Raw genomic sequence first — 21,888 nt, forward strand, 5'->3', positions numbered from 1 at the left:
GCCTCATTTTGCTAGCCCCCTTAACTCAAACATTCCATCTACCCTGGTAGTTTAAAACTAGCTCCATATTATTGGGTAGAGCAAAAATACACACACACACACACACACACACACACACACACACACACACACATACACACTCACTAACAAACAAACAAACAAACACCAATCTAATTTGGCATCATTTAAAAATTGGTTAAATAGGGGGCACCTGGGGGGCTCAGTTGCTTAAGTGTCCAACTCTTGATTTCAGCTCAGGTCATGATCTTGCAGTTTGTGAGTTCGAGCCCCACTGAGCCTGCTTGGGATTCTCTCTCTCCCTCTCTCTGTCCCTCAATCACACATGCTGTCTACCTTTCTCTCTCAAAATAAATAAACAAACAAACAAACAAGGCACCTGGGTGGCTCAGTTGTTTGGGCATCTGACTTCAACTCAGGTCATGATCTCACCGCTCGTGAGTTCAAGCCCTGCATCAGGCTCTAACAGCTCAGAGCCTGGAGCCTGCTTCGGATTCTGTGTCTCCCTCACTTTCTGCCCCTCCCCAACTTTGTCTGTCTCTCTCAAAAATAAACGTTAAAAGAAAACACCTGTGAACTCCTATTTTCCTACCCACCCCCAAAATAAATAAAGGGTTGGACATTCAAAAGGAAACTGAGTTACTCGGGGCACCCTGGGTGGCTCAGTCAGTTAACTGACCAACTCTTGGTTTCGGCTCAGGTCATGATCTCAGGGTTCCTGGGGTCAAACCCCTTGTCCAGGTCTACACTGACAGCCTGGGATTCTCTCTCTCCCTCTGCCCCTCCCCTGCTCACTCTCTGTCTCTCAAAATAAATAACTTAAAACAAATGGTTAAATAAAGTATATAATGGGATAATTTTGAATGAGGAAAATCTACAAGTATGTATTGTGGAAAGATGACCTTGTGTATTCCTAAGTAAAACAATGTAAGCTATTAAATAGTATTCAGAATATAAATTTTTGAAAAATAGTAATCATGTGTTTCATTAATATTTGTATTTTTTAAAAGCTGGAAGAGGGGCACCTGGGTGGCTCAGTCGGTTAAACGTCCGACTTCAGCTCAGGTCACGATCTTGCGGTCCGTGAGTTTGAGCCCCGCATCGGGCTCTGGGCTGGTGCTCAGAACCTGGAGCCTGCTTCCGATTCTGTGTCTCCCTCTCTCTCTGCCCCTCCCCCGTTCATGCTCTGTCTCTCTCTGTCTCAAAAATAAATAAATGTTAAAAAAAAAATTAAAAAAAAAAAAAATAAATAAACGTTAAAAAAATTAAAAAAAAATAAAAGCTGGAAGAATATGCATCAAATTATAGCAAAGGATTATCTAGGGAATAATGAAGGTGGGTGATGAGATTTCATTTTCTATGGTCTGTATTTTGGCAAAACTTTACATTAGGAAAGCTTTGTATTACATTTGTAAATATAAAGGAAAAAGAGAAAAATTTAAGTGTTCCCGAAAAGACTTAGGAGTAAAGTCTCCCACCTCATCATGATGACAAAAGGTAAAATTGCCAACAACATAAGTCAGATACTTGTCACTTAATAAAATACTTCATACTGCAAGAATCTAAGATAATTGCCACTATGGTCTGATCCTTGGGCTTCTGCCTTTCCCCAAAATGGAGTTTGGGATGACAGGAGCTGAACTTCCTAGCAAAGAGCCCTCCTGTTCATTGGGCGTGAAGGAAATCTCCCAGTGACATGAACCAAGCAAAGAAAGTGCATTCACACCCAGAGAGCTTTCAGGAAACAAGATCCTCTCTTATCACCATCAACAAGGAGACTCATCTTTCACCAACCCATTGAATGAGCCCCTTTGTTTCCCCTACAGGATCATCATATATTCTTTTCCTGCCTCCACAGAAAGTCCAAGTGCCCCAGAATTCAGCCCTGAGAGGCACAGGAGGAGTCCTAGTACAAGCTTGTCCACATTTTCAAGAGAAACAGGACCTGAGAAAAGGGGAGGGGCGTGCAGGTGGCTGCGAAAGTGTGAAGGCAAGAATGTTTGCTTTATAACTATGCTTCCAAACTTACATGTGTGTCACATACCTCCTATATCCCATTAAAAAAGAAAAGAGAAAGGATGGAGCCTGCCTCAGGATGTTGTTGCAGGACGGATGTGGTAAGTCTGATGGGATCTTGAGAAATAGGCACTGATGCGTCATCCTCTGTGCCAGGTGCTATTCAGGGCATAGAAAACTAACAGTTAACGTAAAATCCCTGTCCTTGAGGAGCGCAGAGACACCCTGCAGACCCACAGAAGTGCAGGACCCCACTGTGTCACCTAGGTGGTAGGTTGTGACGACTGTTCATCTGTGTCAGGGCACAGGCATGACTGTGCTGATTGGCTACCCTGCCACCTGATACTTTCCAGCCTCCCAGAGACTGCCATCAACCACCAACCCTCTCTTATCCCTTGCTGCTTTCTCATGCCAACCTCCCTTACAAGGGCTCCTCATCCTCTCAGCCACCAAACCATGCTCTCCATCACCTAAAACTTCTCTCGACCTGTCTCAAACCATCCTTTTCCCACCCAGTTCTCAGACAAGCTCTGCACTCACTGCTTTCTCCTCCACACCACGGCTTCGCTCTAATTCCTGATAAATGAGTTTTGACCCTCCACTAAAACTGCTTTCTTGAGGGTCACTTGAATCTCTTACAAGGCTAACGGTCTCTTCTGATCCTTTCCCTGCATCCTTCTCCCACATTAGATGCTATTAACCATCCTTTTCTTGAAGCTGGATTCCCATAGCTTTGGCTTTCCTTGGTTCGTCACCTATACATGTTGTTACATGACCATCATCCTCTAGATCCTCCACCTCCACCCATACCCTGAATGTAGGCATTACCCAAAGTCAATGTTTGTTCTCTTCCCTCATGCAATCCTCTCTCCTTTCTGTGCTGAGGCTGTCAGATCGACACCCCCAGGCACAGCCACTCCTGGGCTCCACAGTTGCTACAGGAGCTCCACTGAACATGGTCAGCACGGATCTCCTTCTTTGTGCCCCCTCCCCACCCTCAGAGTTGCTCCTTCTTTTAAGACTTAAATCTCAGTAAATTAGCAGCACCAGCCTCCCAGATACCGGAGCTGGAAAACTGTAAATCATATCCAACAGCCTTCTGCCCCTTACTTCAGTGCCACTGGGCACAACACACCCACAAGTGAATTTTAATGACCTCCAAAATGCTTTAAGACTTGAAAAGAAATGATTGGTGCCAATTAAGACTATAAAATCAAAACTAAGGATAATTCCAAAATCCCTTCAAATATCTTTGATGGTAAAAACATTACATTTAATATGGGATATGAGTAATTTTCATATGTCTGGTCCTCTATGTGATAGGGCCCACAAAAAACAACAATGGGTCGGTCCTATCTCAGACACAAAGTCCAGATACTTTGACTTCTCTGAAGTGCTTGCATTAATCTCCTCCTTACATTCCAATTGTCCTGGTGTAGATCCTCTTAAGCCTTTCACTATATTTCAGCAGGATATCCTAAAACACACCTGACAGCACATCATTCCCTTATTAAGTTTTGATAGTGCCCCCAGGACCTGACATGTAAAGTACAAGCTCTTTCTATGGCATTCAAGGCCTGCTACAACCTACTCCCAATCTACCTCTTGGTCCCTTCCATCACTACATACTCCCACTCATCCTCTGCTGCAGCCACACCAGACTCATCATATCCCACATGCCCCTATTTGCCCCATGAAATGCCCTCTCCCCTACTCGGCCCGTGGAAAACTTATACTTGTCTCAAGGGTCAGTTCACATAGCTGCCCTTCGGTGAAGGTTGCCTTCCCAGGATCCCTGGCCCAAACCAGTCTCAGTTTCCTGGAGACCCTGGAGCAGAGTGCAGCCCCAAGATGGCACCTGCTTCACTCTGCCTTGCACTGCACTCAGTCTCCTGTGTCTGTCCCCATCGCAAAACCATAAACCTCTCCAGAGCAGGTAGCTGAGTCTTAGTCTCCTCTGTACTTCCCACACAGCCAAGCACAGAACAGACCATAATGAAGAGCAGCCGCCTTTTGTCCCTCTTCTCCACATCACTCTGTTTTGGCGCCACCATTACTTGGTCCTCTGTGTCATTGCTGTGTATGGAGTGGACATTTAGCAAGGTCTAAACCAGCAACATTTGGAAACTATGAAAAACCCTTAGCTTCAAACCCACCAGAACCATTCTTCCTAGTGTCCTTGATTTCACACAGTGAGAAAAAGACTTTGGGGTCAAGGTGATTTGGCTTCAAATCTGAAGTCAGGCATTTAATGGACCTTACGCAAAGGTGGCTTGACTAGCCTCAACCTCCTTACCAGTAAAATGGGAATGACATCTAATTCAATGAACTGTTGTGAGAATTAAATGGGTTAAAGTGTTTAAAGTCCCAAGCATGGCAACTGGCATAGGACAGGCACCCAGAAGTAAGGAGCAGCAGGAAACAGAAGCAAGGTCTCAGATGTCACAAACCATGTGACGTTCTCAGAAGTCATTCCCCTTCTTGGATATTCACATGAAATAGAGATTCTTGTGTCAGCATCATGAATTCAGGACTCCAGACTCCATGGTGCTGCTTATACATCTTAATGTTTATTTTTGAGAGAGAGAGAGAGAGAGAGAGAGAGAGAGAGAGAGAGAGAGACAGAGACAAGTATGAGTTGGGGAGGGGCAGCAAGAGGGAGACACAGAATCTGAAGCAGGCTCCAGGCTCTGAGCTATCAGCACAGAGCCAGACTCAGGGCTTGAACCCAAGAACTGTGAGATCATGGCCTGAGCCAAGTTCAGACGCTTAACCTACTGAGCTACCAAGGAGCACCCCCCCCCCAATTTTAATGTTTATTTAGTTTTGAGAGACAGACACAGACAGACACAGACACACACACACACAACTATGAGTGGGGGAGGGGAAGAGAGAAAGACCTAGAATCTGATGCTTATACATCTTAAAGTCATCACGGAAACAGTAGCAGGAGATACTACACAGCTGTTAAGACTCAAAGAGATCAATCTCCATGGCCTGACACAGAAAGACACCCAAAGTGGTTCATCGTTAAGTGAAAAGGGCAAATTGCAGCACAGTATGAAATATAAGCCACAGCAACATGTGTGTGTGTGTGTGTGTGTGTAGGTGTTACATATATATATATATACATATATATATATACATATATACATACACCTACACAAGCACTTGCATACCTATATTTATGTGTATATGTCTGTATGTGCCTAGAGAATCTCTAGAAGGATATATGAGAAGTTGTCAACAGTGGTTACCTCTGGTAACGGGTCTAGGAATGCCATTTACACTCTTCTGTACTGTCTAAATTATTTTTTTTACCACTATGTGTTCATGTTAAAATTATTTAAAACCAGTTTTTTTTCACTTATTTTTAATATGAAATTTATTGTCAAATTGGTTTCCATACAACACCCAGTGCTCCTCCCAACAGGTGCCCTCAATACCCATCACCCACTTTCCCCTCCCTCCCACCCCCCATCAACCCTCAATTTGTTCTCAGTTTTTAAGAGTCTTTTATGGTTTGGCTCCCTCCCTCTCTAACCTTTTTTTTCTCCTTCCCCTCCCCCATGGTCTTCTGTTAAGTTTCTCAGGATCCACATAAGAGTGAAAACATATGGTATCTGTCTTTCTCTGTATGACTTATTTCACTTAGCATAACACTCTCCAGTTCCATCCACGTTGCTACAAAAGGCCATATTTCATTCTTTCTCATTGCCACGTAGTATTCCATTGTGTACATAAACCACAATTTCTTAGACCAATGGAATAGAATAGAGACTCCAGAATTAGATCCATAAAACCAGTTTTTAAAATCTGTTAAAGGAGGAGGAGAAGCAGGGGGAAATGGAAGGGTAGAGCCAGGGAGGGACTGGGCTAAGGATCGAACCGAGAGAGAGACCTGGGTTCCAGTTAGACTAACTTTGCAACCTCAGGCAAATCACCTGCCTTCTGCAGGTCTCCCTTATTGGTAAAATAGGGGCGTTGAACCAGACATTCTTTGGAGATTTCTAGGTTACTAGATGATGTCTGCAAGGTCCTCTGAGTACATTTTTACCCATAGACCATCTCTCTCTGAGATGTTTTGATGCTTTAAGCATCAGGTTTTTAAAAAGGGAAAATACATACCCTATTTCATTTTGACCTCCTTCACATTTCAATGAGAAAGCACTCCCACCCTTTTACAGGCAGAGAAACCAAGTATATACTGTAATGATCACTTGCCAAGCAAATACACTGCTCAGTAGGCTCTGCTGTTTGCAAAGAATTATGATGCCTGGAGTTTTATAGCTCCCAGTTCATTTGTGCCTCTTCTGCAGAGCAGAGCGGGCTCAAGGCTTATGCAAAACAACCAGAAGGCACTCTGCTGGTGGAAACAGGGTGAGATGTAAAGTGACTTCCTCCAGGTCAGAGCATAAACAAAACTCACTCCCGGCACATTTAGGAAGTAAGTATCGAACCCCTGGGATTGACACCACATCCCTCCCCCACCTGGACTGAAAGCGTCACCTTGAAGATGCATCTCACTGCAGTCACTTTCTGAGCATTTTCTGGGTCAGAAGCAGTGAGAGCAGCTAAACCGAGGCTGCCATCAGAGTTGCTACATTGAGGGCAAAGTACTGAGTTACCTGCTCTACCACGCACCCACCCAACTCATCCAGCAGCCTGCCTGTCGAGTATTTTTCCAGTCTCCTGGGCAAAGTGACTTCACACAGCTTTGAATGCAAACAACCTCATTTGTCTTCACAGGTATGGGTCTCCGCCTTGCAGAGGGTACTGACTTCTTACCCCTTTGGTTCTACCATCGCATCACATCATACTCTCTATGCCTGTAAACACCTTTCATTCTGATAACTTCACACTGTGAGAGACCCTTCTGTCTGATGTCTGGGCAACAAGATTTCTCAGCAGCTGCAGAAAGCACATACAGAATGCACAGAGCACCTTGCAGAGAAAGGCAGAGGCTGATCCACTGACCCTAGAACCATGAGCCTAGATTAGAAATGAGCAAAACCAAGACCATAGCATTGCTAAAATACTACAAAATAAACCATCTGCCAAAATGGAAAGGATTATTCACTCAAAAGGTGTGCAGTCAGGCTAGTAACCAGTCGTCAGCCTGCTGGTAACCTTGGCTGTGGTACCTAGTAATCTGTGAGACAGGATAATAATCACTGGCATCTGTGGAATCATAGAGCTTCTAGAAGCTGCTATTAGTAGACCCCATTCTCACTGTCACCTGTGGGTCAAGTTTGCTGACTGTTGTCTGCTTACCATTGGCTTCATTGTGCACCTTAGAACTCACTAGGGCCTTCAGTTGTCTTGGCTGAGTCCCTTCCTTTGTCTTTCTACAGTCGGGTCCCCTGCACAAGGTCTAACTTTGTCTTTGCCCTTCTTTATCTTGGACACATCTTCCCAAGACCTTTGGAGGGCCTTCCATTCATCAGTTCATCTCAGACCCTCCCCCCGCCCCAACATATTTATAAAAGCCTAGCAGCTCCACTCACTGCCTTTGGAAGTTAAAAACCACTTCCTATCAATCAATGGGCACAGAACACAGTAAAAGAAGAGAGCTGTTGGATCGTGGTGGGAGTGTGTCCATGACAGAGCGTTTTGTTAAAAGAAACAAAAATGCTCTCAAAGGCCTGAGCAAGCAGTATTCTCATGAGTCTTGGTAAAACTCACTTTTTGTCTGGGTAAGGCAAAAATGAGGGCAGAAAAACCAACTAATAGTACTGTAACATTTTACAAGGTAGTTTCTACGTTGACATACCTTCATGACAACAAACAAAAAAGATTACATGCATCCAGAAAAAAAAAAAAAAAGAAAGAAAAAGAAAACCAACCAAACAAAAAAGAACTTCTATGCAGGAACTTTTGGTCTTTTCTCTGAAATGTTTTTCTTAATTCTTCACCATTATAAAACAAATCTTGTGTATATCAGTCTGAAACACCCACTCAAAGAGCCTTTCATAGTTGCTTTCTAAGGGTCAGCCTCAAACATTCACTGAAAAATGAGGTGGGAGTGACTGTATTCTGGATGAATAACTAAATTTTCCTAGCAATAGACATATTCTGATGATGTAAGTTAAAAATCAGCTGTTACTTTTGTGTCCAATAAATGGAAAACAATTGGAGAATACAGAGGTGGGAAGACAGCCTCCACCCAGGTCTCAAACATTCCTCTTCACTCCTTACCCCTACGCCATCAACACTGATTATCTCCCATTAACCCTTCTTCATAATCTTCATAGGTCACCATTTAGAGGATTATTTTCAGTGCTTCTTGAAACTCCCCCTATCACACAATCAATCCACATTTCTTGAGCTCCATACAAGCGCCAGATGCTGCTAGGCACCAGTGTCCACATGGGCACCAGACAAATGTCCCTTCTTCAAGGAACCCATAATGTAGAGGAGAGTCAGACCTGTCCATAATCAACCAGGGTATAATGTGAAAAGTGACACCTTGAGAACTCATAGGAGAGAGTGGATGTCTTCCTGCTTCAGGGAACAGGGAAAGTATCAGAGGGGTTATGTTTGAGTAGGGCCTTGAAAGATATATGTGTGAGAGTTCACAGCTAAAAAAAGGGAGAAAGACATTCCAGGCCTAGAAAATAGTGGAAGCAAAGTCATGGAGGTGAAAACGCACCCTGAAATGACACAGTCACAAGCATCCAATGTACAGTAAATAGAAAGGGAATGAAGCTGGGAGGGATGCCGGGACAGGTTGCCTGCCTGTTTAAAATTTATTCTGGGGCAATGAGAACGAACCACTGAGGGTTTTAAAGCAGTTGAATGACTCACATTCATGTTTAAAGATAATTCTTAGATCAAAGTGTAAGATGGTCAGAAAGATAAGAGTCTGAAGGCCAATTATTCAAACATAAGACAGTGAAAATTCAAAGAAACTAATTTGAAAATTTTGGAGGAAAAAAGAACAGGCAGCCAACTAGATACAGAAGTGTGAAGAGAAGAAAATCCAAAAAAGTTGCTGAAATTCATACTTGGGACAATAGTGACAATGAAAACCTAGCTATGAAAACAGGTAGAAGAGCAGGTTTGGGGGTGAGGGAGGGAGCCGAGTGGTCCTATTGCTACATAGTAAGTCTGAGACATCCTGTTGAACCAAATGAAGACAGCTAGCAGACTGCTACAAAGTAACAGCCCTTTGTGGGGCTACACATAAGGATTTAGATGCACTGGCAGCCCCAACATTTAAGAGCTGGTAGATGGGGCGCCTGGATGGCTCAGTTGGTTGGGTGGCTCTTTTTTGCTCTTTTGATGACCTTTGGCTCAGGTCATGATCTCGCGGTTTGTGGGTTCGAGCCCCACGTTGGGCTCTGAGCTGACAGCTCGGGGCCTGCAGCCGGCTTCAGATTCTGTGTCTCCCTCTCTCTCTGCCCCTCCCCCATTCGTGCTCTGTCTCTGTCTCTCTCAAAAATAAAATAAAATAAAATAAAATAAAATAAAATAAAATAAAAGAGCTGGTAGAGAAGAAGGAACAAAAGAGAAAGAAAGAAAAGAGAAGGAGGAAAGAAAGAGAAAGAAAGCAAGGCTGTGGTGTAAGCAAGATGGGAGGAGAAAAAGGAGAGCCTGGATCGCAGAAGCCAAGAGGGAGTTTACTTTCCAGCCAAGAGTGGTTAACAAAGTCAAATACTGCAGAGAAGGTGGGATGTGGGTCTGGAAGAAGGCTATCTAATTTGACAATATCAGATCTCTTCTAAAGCAGTTTTAGTACAGCTATGGAGAGCTGCCTTATGACAGCGGGCATACTGTAGAGTACTAATTAGTATCTTCATCTTCAGATGTCAAAGAACTATGTTGGAAGTAGGATTCAGAACATTAATTATTTATTAAAAGCTAATAAGGGGATTCAAGCCTATTAGGTTAAATCATTGCAAATATAAAGCAACATATAAAGGTATACAACTAGTTACCTCTCTAATTTCAGACCATTAAAGATGCAAAATAAAGGGGGAAAAGACACTCTTAGAATTAAGAGCCATGGACTATTGACCTCTGCCCAAATACGGTGGGCACAGTGATTCTAAACAAGCACTCCAGAATAAATACTTCAGGGTTCAAGTCCAGCTTTGATCTTCTCAGTGTAGAATTCTGGGTAAATAAACTTCTTTAAGCCAGATATTTTTCATCTGTCAAATTAGGATAATAAGAGAAATGATAAACACACATAAAGTTCTCAGCCTATCACAGTATGCTGAGACACTTATAAATGTTGACTTATTATAATCATTATAAAAATCTTCATTTCCAAGTACATATGTATATATAACTCAATTATATATAATTTCAAACATTCATTAATTTGTAATCAATAACTTCTTTTAAGGTATATTTATCTTGAGAGAGAGAGTGCACACATGCATAAGTGGGGGAGGGGCAGAGAGGGAGGGAGAGAATATCCCAAGCAGGCTCTGCACTGTCAGTGCAAAACCCAACACAGGGCTCAATCCCATGACCATGAGATCATAACCTGAGCCAAGATCAAGAGCCAGACACTCAACTGACTGAGCCACCCAGGTGCCCCTAATCAAGAACTATTTTTGAGTAACTCCCCTCTGTGTACCAAGCATGGTGCCAAGGAGGAAGGGGGAAAAGAGGTGGGGGAGGAGGGAGGAGGAGGAGGAGGAGGGAGGTGGGGGGGAGGAAGAGGGAGGAGGGAGGGACAGAGCGAGGGGGGGAGGAGACGACCACAGAGACGACCACAGAGACGACCTAGTTCTCCATCACAAGAAGCATAGTCTAATGATATGGGAGGCAAGTTGACCATTACAAAACAAGATGATCCATCCCATAACAAGGGAAGGAGAACGGTCCTACAAAAACACATGGGAGGAAGCATTCCTGTGCTATGCCAGGACCTGGGAGGGAGAGGGACTGTCAGGCAAGGCTATGAAGAGAAGGCACACTTAGGCATTACAAGGAAGTCTGTAGATAACATTTTTAAGGATAATAATATATATTAAGGTGCCATCACAAGCACCAAAAAAATCCCTTAAAAAAAAAAAAAGAGAAAGAAGAAGCTCTTTGCCCAAGGGCAAACAGCAAGAGAAAGGGAGCTGGAAACAACCCAGGCTCTTGTCATCCAGCTCAAGGAGATATTTTGGTTGAAAGACATCATCACATACTATTTACACCCTTCCCCACCTAAGTTTGGGTTACATGTTTTACAAAGCAAATTAAACATCTCCTGCCTGCCCTCTAAAAGCCTAGGATTTAAAAACAGGCACACTAATATACAGACAAATGGAAGAGTTTTGATAACAAACTATCCCCCAAAGACAGTGTTTTCAAATAAACAATTCTCAAGTTCAGTTTGGTTCCAAAGGTGAGGATGTTAATAAATTTTGTCCTTCCCTTTGGAGACCAGGGAGAAATATTAAAATTGCTTGGTTTGGATCCTGAAATAAATTAAAAATAGAATTACCAAATGATCCAACAATAAACTGGAGTATGGATTCCTAAGTATATACCCCAAAGAAGTGAAAGCAGGGTATCAAAGAGATACTTGTATATCCATGTTCATAGCAACATTATTCATAATAGTCAAGGGATGGAAGTGACCTAAGTGTCCAGAGATGGATGAATGGACAAAATGTGAGAAATACATACAGTGGAATATTATTCAGTCTTAAAATGGAAATTCTGACACATGCTACAACCTGGATGAATCTTGAAAACATTGTGTCAACTGAAATAAGCCAGACACAAAAGGGCAAATACTGTAGGGTTCCATTTATAGGAGGTACCTAGACTGGTCAAATTCATAGAGACAGAAAGTCTCTACGGTGGTTGCCAGGTGCTGGGGGTTGAGGGGAGTTAGTATTTAATGGGGACAGAGTTTGAGTTTTAGAAGATGAAAAAAGTTCTGGAGATACACAACAATGTGTACAACGTATATGTACTCATGCCGCTGAACCAAACACTTAAAAAGAGTTTAAGTGGTAAATTTTGTCATAAATATAATACATTTTTTTTAATCACATGGTAGCCATGCCCACTAAGTAACTGTATTTCGTCATTTAGGAGCAAATGAAAATACCTTGTTTCTAACATTTAGATACAAGGCCATCTGAAGAGGGGATGACAGCATGAGACCATGCCTCTTAGAAGTTCGATATCCAAAGGAGTAGAGTCCATTTACCATTCCTTGGGAACGGACACCTATGTAACTCATTGAGAAGGTGCCTTTGTTGCAGCCATTATCGGAGAATTTTTAATTAATATAATCCCTCTGCACCAGAACCACCCCAATAGGGGATGACTGTCAAAGCACACATTCCAAAAATTACTAATTGAACGTCTATGTGAAAAAGCATTATGCAGGGCTTTATGTAAGACCTACAACTGTAATTCATAAATCAGTTCTTGCCTTCAAAGAGCTGCCTAGCAAAGCAAATAATAGACATAAGTTTAATAATAATAATAATAATGATAAATGAAGTCTATGAACATGTTCAATTAAGTAGCACATATAACTCTAGCAAATTTGTAGAAGGGAGAGATTACTAGGGGCTGGCTGGCGTGTTCCAGAAAGACTGATGGAAACCACTCCAAATCTGGGAGAAATGTTCCGGTCTGAATGAGTCGAAGCAGACAAACCTGGTTCAAAGAAAGTGTTTGTGATGGGAATTGGTAAGAGATAAAAGTAGAAAAAGAGATTGGAGCCAGGTTATGGTTCTTAAAAGTCAACTGTATAAATTTGGATTTCCACCTCTACCTAGAGGGGAACTGCTAGAGGTTTCTAAGAAGGGATATTAGAGGACAAACACAGCTTGTCAGTGCAGGATGGCTTAGAAGAGGAAGACCCCTAGTTGACAGAAAGCTGAGGGCGCCTAGGTGGCTCAGTCAGTTAAGCATCCAACTCTTGATTTTGTCTCAGGTCATGATCTCACAGTTGTGAGATAGAGCCCTGTCTTGGGCTCCATGCTGGGCACTTAAACCTGCTTAAGATTTTCAATCTCTATCCCTTTCCTTCTGCCCCTCCCCCACTCATACAGGCATATGTGAGCACGCGTGTGCTGTCTCTCTTAAAAAAAAAAAAAAAAAGCAAGCAAGTAAGCAAGCTGGACTCCAGGCCTAAGGACTACTAAGTTACTAGGTATATTTATATATATGCTTATATATGCAATTAATTTTTCTCAAAGGATACACAGGAAACTGTTGACATTGGTAACTTTTTAGAAGTAGGACTGGAGGTAAGGGAAGGGAGTCTTTTACTTTTCATCGTATACCCTTGTGCAATGTGGATACACTTCTTAATCATTGGCATGAATTCATTTAAAAGTTTTTTAAAATATGACAACCAGAAAGTGTTAAAAGATGTTGAGGCTCTAAACAACACATTTAAAACATTTCTAATTATAAAGTGAAATATATTTCCATCTTGTTTGCATTGTATCTTAATCTCTATCACATAGTGAAGATGTTGTGACAGTGACCTGAAAGTAACAGCATAAAGTACACAGAACTAACTGTACATCTAAGGCTCTAATTCAAAATAAGCAGATGTCATGAGTCACCCACCATAAAACACCTTCTTTTGGGTGTACTTAAAGGAAAAGTCTGCCTGAGTCCATTCCAGACGAGATCGGGCGTGTTCAGGGTGGTATGGCCGTAGACTACCTGAGTCCATTCCAAATCAACTCAATTACAACAAAAATAAAAAGTAAGAGTCCACACGACATTTGACAGGATATATCCCATCTCAGTAAATGGCTTTTTCATTCTTAAAGTTGCTCAGGCCAAAAGCAACTGAGTCATCCTTGACTTATTCTTTTTCTCTCATCCTCTATCTCCAAATCCCATGAGCTCTACCTTCAATTCCATCCAGAAGCCAGCTGCATTTCGCCACCCCACCACTGTCATGCTGGGCCGTCATCTCTAACGTGGACCACTACAGTAGCTTTCATTTTACTCCCTGTTTCCCCTCCTGTCCCCTACAGTCGGTCTTCCACAGGACAGCCAGAAAGATCTTCCTCATAGACAAAGCTGAACAAACCACTCCTCTGCCTGCAACTTCTGGTAGCTTCCTATCGCATGGCTAAAACACAAAGTCCTAGGACGGCTGCAAAGCCGGCATGATCCAGACCCCATTTCCTCTCCAACGGTACATCCTGCACTCACTCTTGTCCCTCCTCTCCAGTCACACTGGCTTTCTGCCCTCTCCTTGTATATAGCAGTGACCCCACCGTAGGGCCTTTGCCCTCAATCTCAATCTCTTCCCCCAAACACCCCCATTCCCCTCCCTCGCTTGGTTTGGCTCTCCACACAAATTAAACTTCATCAGAGAAGGCTTTCCCTACCATCCTACCTCAAATAGAACTACCTCTCTTTCTCTTCACGCTGCTTTTCCTTTATAGCAAATTATAATATATACTCATCTGTTGTTGCTGTTTAGTTCCCATCTCACCCAACTGCTACGTATGCTCCATGACATCAAATTTGGGGTCTGTTTTGCCGTTTTCACTGCTATATCCCCTAAACCTAGAATATGTCTGGCAAATAAAAGAAAGCTCTATAAATATTTATTGAAGTTTAAAGTACAAATCAAAACACCAAGATCACTAAGATCAAAACACCAAAACACTAAGATCACTCCAAAATGAGGCATAAGCATAGTTAATGCCCAGCAAATTTGGAGTAAAGAAGTGAAAAATACAGAACTTCAACTGATAGTATTTAAAGCTATCATTTACCTACAGCACGTTGGGAATCCACATACATGCTCAAGATTAATTCATAATTTAGGACAGCACCTGTGTACAGGCTAGAGGGTTTCTCTTGAGGTTTTGTACTTAAAGAGAAAATACTGTAACAAGTTTCCTCCTCCCTCTCTCCAACAAACTTAGATGGAAGGTTCTGAAGAAAGTAAGCAATCACTGTCTCAACCAGAAGGCCCAGAGTATTCAATTATTCCACTGAAGAGAAGATCTGGACAAAGCCCCAGCCTTGGTACTAGGAAATCGGATCAAAGTCAGGTTCCCTCATGAACTACATAAACAAGGTGTTTGGGCAAATCATTATTTGTTTCTAATCCTGTTTTCTCTATTATAATTTATATCTATATATTTATTTTAATGTTTATTTATTTTTGAGAGAGAGAAACTGAAGCAGGCTCAAGGCTGTCAGTGCAGAACCCAACAAGGGGCTCGAACTTAAACCGTGAGATCATGAAATGCGCTGAAGTCGGACACTTAACCAACTGAGCTACCCAGGCACCCCCATTTTCTCTATTGTAAAGCATGAACGATGAGGTCTTCCCTGCTTCTTCACATGGTCATTGTAAAATAAAATAAGATGATGCATATACAAAGGCATCCTGGAAGCTGAGTGGATTATACATCATCTATGTGACCATCAACTTGTGCTAGCTAATCTCCAGTTCACAATCCCTTTCCCACCACTAGTGAGCTTTGTTTAAACAAGCATCTGATCTGGTCCCTCCCCTGCTCAAAAGCCTTTATCGATTTCAACTTGAACCTCTGACGGTTCAAGCCTCTCCACAAACTGAACCCAAACCATCTTTCCAGTCATATTTTGGCCACTTCCTGGGCTGTGCCCTACATTCCAGCCACAGGGGACTACTCCCCATCCCCTAACTTACTCATGCATTATTGCACATCTATGTGGGTGAGGTGCCTAAGCCCCCACCCCTACTCATTCCTTCTTCTTTCCTTAGAGAAATCCTAGGCACTCTCCCACCTGAATTAGACCCTTTCTGGGGTGCCTGGGTGGCTTAGTCGGTTAAGCCTCTGACTGTTGGTATTGGCTCAGGTCATGATCTCACAGTTCGTGGGTTCGAGCCCTGTGTCAGGCTCTGTGCTGACAATGTGGAGCCTGCGTCAGATCCTCCCTATCCCTCTGCCCCTCTCCTGCTCACTTGCTCTCTCTCTCTGTCAAAATACTATATAATAATAATAGTAATAATAATAACGAATTAGACTCTTTCTCCCATGGGCTTTCTCTCAGGTGCCCTGTTGAATCATTACTTGTTTGCAAGCATATTTCCCCACCAGACCAGCAGGTCTCCATCTGATGCCTTTTCATGTCCTCAGCATAGAACGGTGTAATGCACACAGTAGGTACACAATGCTTGCTGTCTCTGAATATTTCTCAAATGGCTCTCTCAGGCCTTTCCAGCTCTTTCTCTGACTTATGGCTTGGAGGCAGTATTAGGAAAGGGCTTCTTTTACTTTTCTACTCCTGAGGAAATATGCTGGGAGATGCACCTTGCTGACCACTCCTAGGGGGCTTCCAGAAACAGGCAGGAACTAAGCAGAGGGACAGAATGAAGCTAGGGGTCTCTCTCCAGGCCTCGTAAGTTGTATCTCTAAAGTATGCTTCGTTTTATTGGAAGTGCTATGAATTCTCAAATGAGACACACCCTAATACAAATGGAAATGATTTTCAACTTATTCAGTTTCAGAATTATACAACTTTCTGTTCCTTTTCATGATGGTGGAAACTCCTGAATTGACTATAATTCAAAGCAATTATTGTTCTTCAGCTGCCAAGGTGCCCTGTTATTCTTTTCATAACTATCCTGGATGATCTGAGCCCCTTTCAATGCAAAGTCTATTTTTTTCTAACCCTGTACCTTTTCATTTGCTAAATTTATAGCATTCAAATGAAAGGAAGAAAGGAAGCCCCACTTTTGCCCCCATTGCGAACATGATCTATGGGTTTTAATTGCCCTTGTAATTATACCCTTGTCCAGATCTGCACAGGTACAGTATAGAAATTAAGCACAGCAAAGCCTGAGAAGGCCTCACTGCGGTAGGAAGACGACAGCTTCGTAATGCTTCCTGCCACCAGGAGAAGGAAACAGAACAACGAAAGGTGGTCTGGGAATGTCATAAGCTAGCCAGCAATCTCCACTGAGGAAGCATTTTCTGTCTATGACCTCCTCTAAAATTGTGTTAGCTGTAAGGCTGGGGATCCCCTGGTGGTTTGATGTTCAGCTAAGGCTGGCTGAAAATGGCAGAACTTGGATTGCTTGGCTGTGAATTAAGAAATAAGCACAGCAACAAAGGGAAACATGCTATGACATTTTCTAAATATTTACCAAGGGGAGTTGACAATTCAGTGACTGGAGCCAGATCTGACAGTGAATTCTGACTGCCTCCTACACCCTTGATCACCATCTCCATCTCCAAAACCAGGTGACCTTCACCCCTTGGGGTTGGCAGAAAAAAGAAGCATCTTTGTGATAATCCAGCAAATGCTACGTGATGATTTGGGCACACAGACCACTGCATTTCTTCTCCACCACCCCCCCCCCCCCCCAGATTTCTTACCTAGGGTAGAGGAGTAACCAAAGAGCTATCTATATAATCAACTGAGTCAATACAAACTACTTCTAAGATGAAATACTTCTTTCCACAGCAATTTCTGACTAGTGATATCCATATGGTTTCAGAACCCAATATCCATGAACTTCCTTGCCTGTCCTCATTATAAAATGAAATTTCTCATCAGCCCACACAACACAATTATTTTCATTCTTGATCCTCCAAAATCAATTGATAAATGTTAATCTGCAGGTCTGAGGTTGTAAGAAAAAATTATGGATAATGAAGAAATGTGCTTTATATCACTTTAAACCTCCTGTTGGTCAGATTTCCTACATTTTAAGGTCTTGGATAGAGAGTATAATTTTGCATTTGATTTTACAATCTGAAATAACTCAGTTCAAGAGCAACTTGGTGATTTGGTTTAGATTAAAACAGGTATCTGACACTCCCAATAATTCCCCCAAAGTCCTTTCTTTCCCCACTGACCCAGAAATGTTATATATTTAAGATTTGCACTCGCTCAAGATAGTAATGTACACACCTATCATGTGAAAATGCATACATCTGTATACCTAACAAGCAATGGGGAGATTATGGAACAGTTTAGAGTTTAATGTTCACTAATGTCTTCTCACCTGCTTACCTCCAGTACTTTTTTTTTTTAAGATTTTATTAAGATGAAAGTAATTGGATATTAAAATGGATGCTCTCACAGTCTCCCTCAAAGGAAAGAATACTTCAGTGGTTTGGTTAGGCAGAACTTCAGGAAATAAACCTAATACTGGTCTTGGGAGAGAGGGAGGAAGGAAATGGGCAAGCAAGAGTAAGAAACATGGAAGGCACATCATAGCCCTACAGAGATGACCAGGTAAACTGCAGTTAGGTCTCCCCTTCAGGCAAGCAGCCACATAAACAGAAGGCTGGACTCAGTGACCTCTAAGGTCCCTTCCCACTCCAATAGTGTTTGCCTCGTGAATTTTTTATAGTCATCCTCTGTTCTATCACACTGTCCCCATGCATCATCAAGCCCTCCTGGCCACTTCCTCAACTGAAAGGAAAATCTGTTTTCAAAAAAAATCCATGCTTTGACTACTGCCAAAATTTCAATTCCGTCCTTGAAACAATGACCTGAACATAATGGGCCAGGCTAAACACCTCTGAGCAAATAAGTACTCAATACCGTCTTCAGGCAACATTATTTCACCGATAGATGCAGAATTATAACCCGAAGTTTTGAGAGTGAAAGACTGTGAGGCTAACAGGCCATCCTATAATCGAATCTTTCCAACCTGTACTTCTACATCCCCTGCTGAATGCCTAACCTTAAAAAGAGAGTAGGTACCGGGGCGCCTGGGTGGCGCAGTCGGTTAAGCATCCGACTTCAGCCAGGTCACGATCTCGCGGTCTGTGAGTTCGAGCCCCGCGTCAGGCTCTGGGCTGATGGCTCAGAGCCTGGAGCCTGTTTCCGATTCTGTGTCTCCCTCTCTCTCTGCCCTTCCCCCGTTCATGCTCTGTCTCTCTCTGTCCCAAAAATAAATAAACGTTGGAAAAAAAAAAATTAAAAAAAAAAAAAAAGAGAGTAGGTACCGAACAACAGTGTTTGAATCCTGGCCTCACCTCTCATCAGCTGTGTGATATGAGACAAATTATTTAATCCCAAGCCTGTTTCATGACTTGTAAAATGCTGATGATATAAACTACCTCACAGAGTTACTGTGACAATAGGATAAAAAACAAAACAAAGAAACACCTCTGAGCATTCATTTGTTCATTCTCTTCTTCATTCAACAAAGATGAACTGAGTGTCCACTACCAGACAGGCACCAGTGTAGAAAAGATGGAAAAAAATGAAAGCTATTATTACTCTCGTTTACCCAGTTTGTTTTCAGAATTGTGGCAGAACCGTCAGATTTTGACTTGAGTTCAAAACTTTCATGACTAAAATAGTCATTTTTGGCTTGTCAAATATGATCCCTCATGGGAGTGCACCTACTACTGTCATATCTTTATGTACCCCAAAGCTAATCATCAGTAGGTGTTCAGCTAGAGGACACCCTCAGAACATTTGGAAGAAGCCACAACCAGAGCAAAAGTGGTATCCTGGTATCCCAGCTCTCAGCTGGGCAAGCCAGTCAGGAAAACTTGATATGCCTGTGCTACAAGACCCGTCCTGGATGCCTGGGAGATTTCAGGTGCTTTCAATTCCACCAGTGGACTCTGAGCCTTCCGAGAATTTAGGATTAACAGGTCTGGCTCATCCCCAATCTTTGTGACTGGGCCACAGATAAAGCTAAGAGCAACAGCTAAGGGGTATAAAGACCATTTTTCATAATGTAGGGTTTATGTTTTTCAGCTGTTTTACTCTAGAATTTGATAAAGTTCTGTATAAATGATCCACCTCTGAGGAGTCCATTAGTTTCAAAGCTGGTAGGCTCTCCAGCGTGAGCCTAACATTCCTTCTCCTAATTAGCCCCAAACCTCCGGGCAAGTACAAGCCTACTGTGTTGGGTGCTGGGCATGTCCTACACTTAAACATTTTGTGCTTACAAAAAAGAGTCTTTAAAGACATTCTGGAATCCAGGGCTCCTAGAAAAAGAGTAAAAGTCTGACTCTGGCCTGAAATAGGAAATAATCTGCCCTAGATCACAGGGTGGTCAAAGAGCGAATTCTAGAATCAAATTCAGAACCATCTGTGAACCTGAAGATAGGTTAGTGGACAATATAGAGGTCCCTAAAACTTCTGATTTGCAGACTCCTCTCATTCAGGAGCCACCTGAATCATTTTCCCTAGAAACTGAAGTATAGATCAGAACAACTCAAGGCTATGAGTTTTGGATTGCTATCTCCTATCTGGAGGTAACAGCCTAGGCTTTCCACAGACAGGAGTTATGGTTACACAAATACGGTCACTATCTCTCCACACACACACCCCCCCCCCATCTGATGCACCTAAAAAAAATTTTTTTAAGTGGATTTTCATTTCCCTTCAGCCAGTTTAGCGCGTTATTATCAACTCCTGACGCCTCTAATTGCTCAGTGAAAACAGTGGTTTGGATATTAATAGGCTGTAAATCAAGGCCCTACCTGGAGCTTGTTGTCACGGAAACGGTACTCAAGCCCACAGCAACTTCCCCACCCTCGGAAGTCTGGAAGAGTTAGTGGGAGTTGGGGATGGTTTTAAAGCTCCTGTTATTTCTCCCACTTTCTGCTATATTTCTCAGGGCCAAGTTGTTGGAGAAAGAGGAACTGGTGAGGCGGGTGAGAGTATAGTGGACAGCAGCAGCTTGGAGAACTCTTTGGGAGAGGAGGTCAGGAGGTCCTTGGAGTATGCCTCGGGCATTCTGCTCTTTCCTCCTTGGGTCTGCACCCAGCCACTCCGCGTCGTTCCCTGCGGCCGGCGGTCTGACCCCCCACCCCCACCCCCGCCTCCGCTGACCCTCCCTGTCCTCCCTGCCTGGGCACTGGGCTGCCTGGGGAGCGCGCGGACAAGTTCCCTAGAAGAGAATCTGAGCGGCCCCGGGCTGAGAAGCCCCGCAGCAGGAGGCGGAGGGCACCGCGAAGGTCCGACAAGCTCGAGACCGAATACCTTTTGCCCCCACGCCGGGGTCCGGGAGGATGCGGCCGGAGACTTAAACACGCACCGCCCCCCCCCCCCCAACAACCTCCGCCCTCCCAGAGCCCCAGGGCGACGCTCCAGGATCCAGCTCTCCAAAGCAAAGCGCCCCGCTCGGCAAGTGCCTCCGAAGCCCACGCGGATTCCCGCGCCCCAGGGTGTTCGCTGCCGCAGCCGCCAGGGCCTCCCGGGCCCTACGCCCCGCACCTGGGGCTGAGCCCCTACCCGGTCCCCTGGGCCCCGCGCGTCACGCGCCCCCTGGGCCCAGCGCCTCCTCTGCGCTCGCGCCGCGCGCCCCAGCCTCGCGCATCCGCACCCGCACCCAGCCCCCGCCGGCCGCTGGGCCCTCCCGGGACTCACCTGCGCTGGGGCTGTAGCAGCGGCCACCCCGAGCCCAGGGGCGGCGGCGGCGCAGGGGGAAGAGGGCAGCACGGGGCTCCTAGCACAGCAGCCGCCGGGCGCCTGGTGCTGCCGAGCCGCGGACCCGCCCAGAGATATAAATAACATTATCTGAGGAGGGACATTCCTGCCGGGGGACATCGCTGCTGCCGGGACCAGATAGTCCCGCGGCGGGGGCGGGGAGGCGGGGCCGCAGCCTCCCGCAGCGCCAGGCCCAGCCCCCGCCTTCCCCACCCACTCCCGCACCTGCCAATCAGCCTCCGCGCCCAGGGGCACCTGCCAGGCCTCCGCCCGGCTCTCGCGGCCGGCCTCCGCCTCCTGGCTGGCCGCCTGGGCCCGGGACGCCAGAAGCTCCAGCCGCCCGCAGCGCCCCCATCGTCGTTCACCTCCCCTAACCGCCCGCTACCCCGAGCTCCCTGCGGCGGGAAAAAGGTTTGACTCTGCAGCTCGGGCCTAATTCGTGAGCCCGGAGCAGCAAGCCTGGCCACGAAAATGAGCCCTCCAGCCTTTCCCGCCCTGCGT

General features: G+C 44.3%; 1 protein-coding gene across 6 annotated transcripts in view; it reads right to left on the minus strand.

Moving 5' to 3' along the window:
• SPTB (spectrin beta, erythrocytic) overlaps positions 1 to 21,470 on the minus strand; it is a 128,354-nt gene extending 106,884 nt beyond the window's left edge. For 5 of the 6 annotated variants that reach the window (XR_007152765.1, XR_007152766.1, XM_047861359.1 and 2 more), the window contains exon 1: positions 21,328 to 21,470. The gene's annotated coding sequence lies outside the window, so the exon portion shown is untranslated. The remainder of the gene's footprint in view (positions 1 to 21,327) is intronic. The other variant, XM_047861360.1, reaches the window with a different exon arrangement.
• Between the last annotated feature and the right edge of the window lie 418 nt (positions 21,471 to 21,888).

This window comes from Prionailurus viverrinus, chromosome B3 (assembly GCF_022837055.1).
Source record: "Prionailurus viverrinus isolate Anna chromosome B3, UM_Priviv_1.0, whole genome shotgun sequence".
NCBI lineage: Eukaryota > Metazoa > Chordata > Mammalia > Carnivora > Felidae > Prionailurus > Prionailurus viverrinus.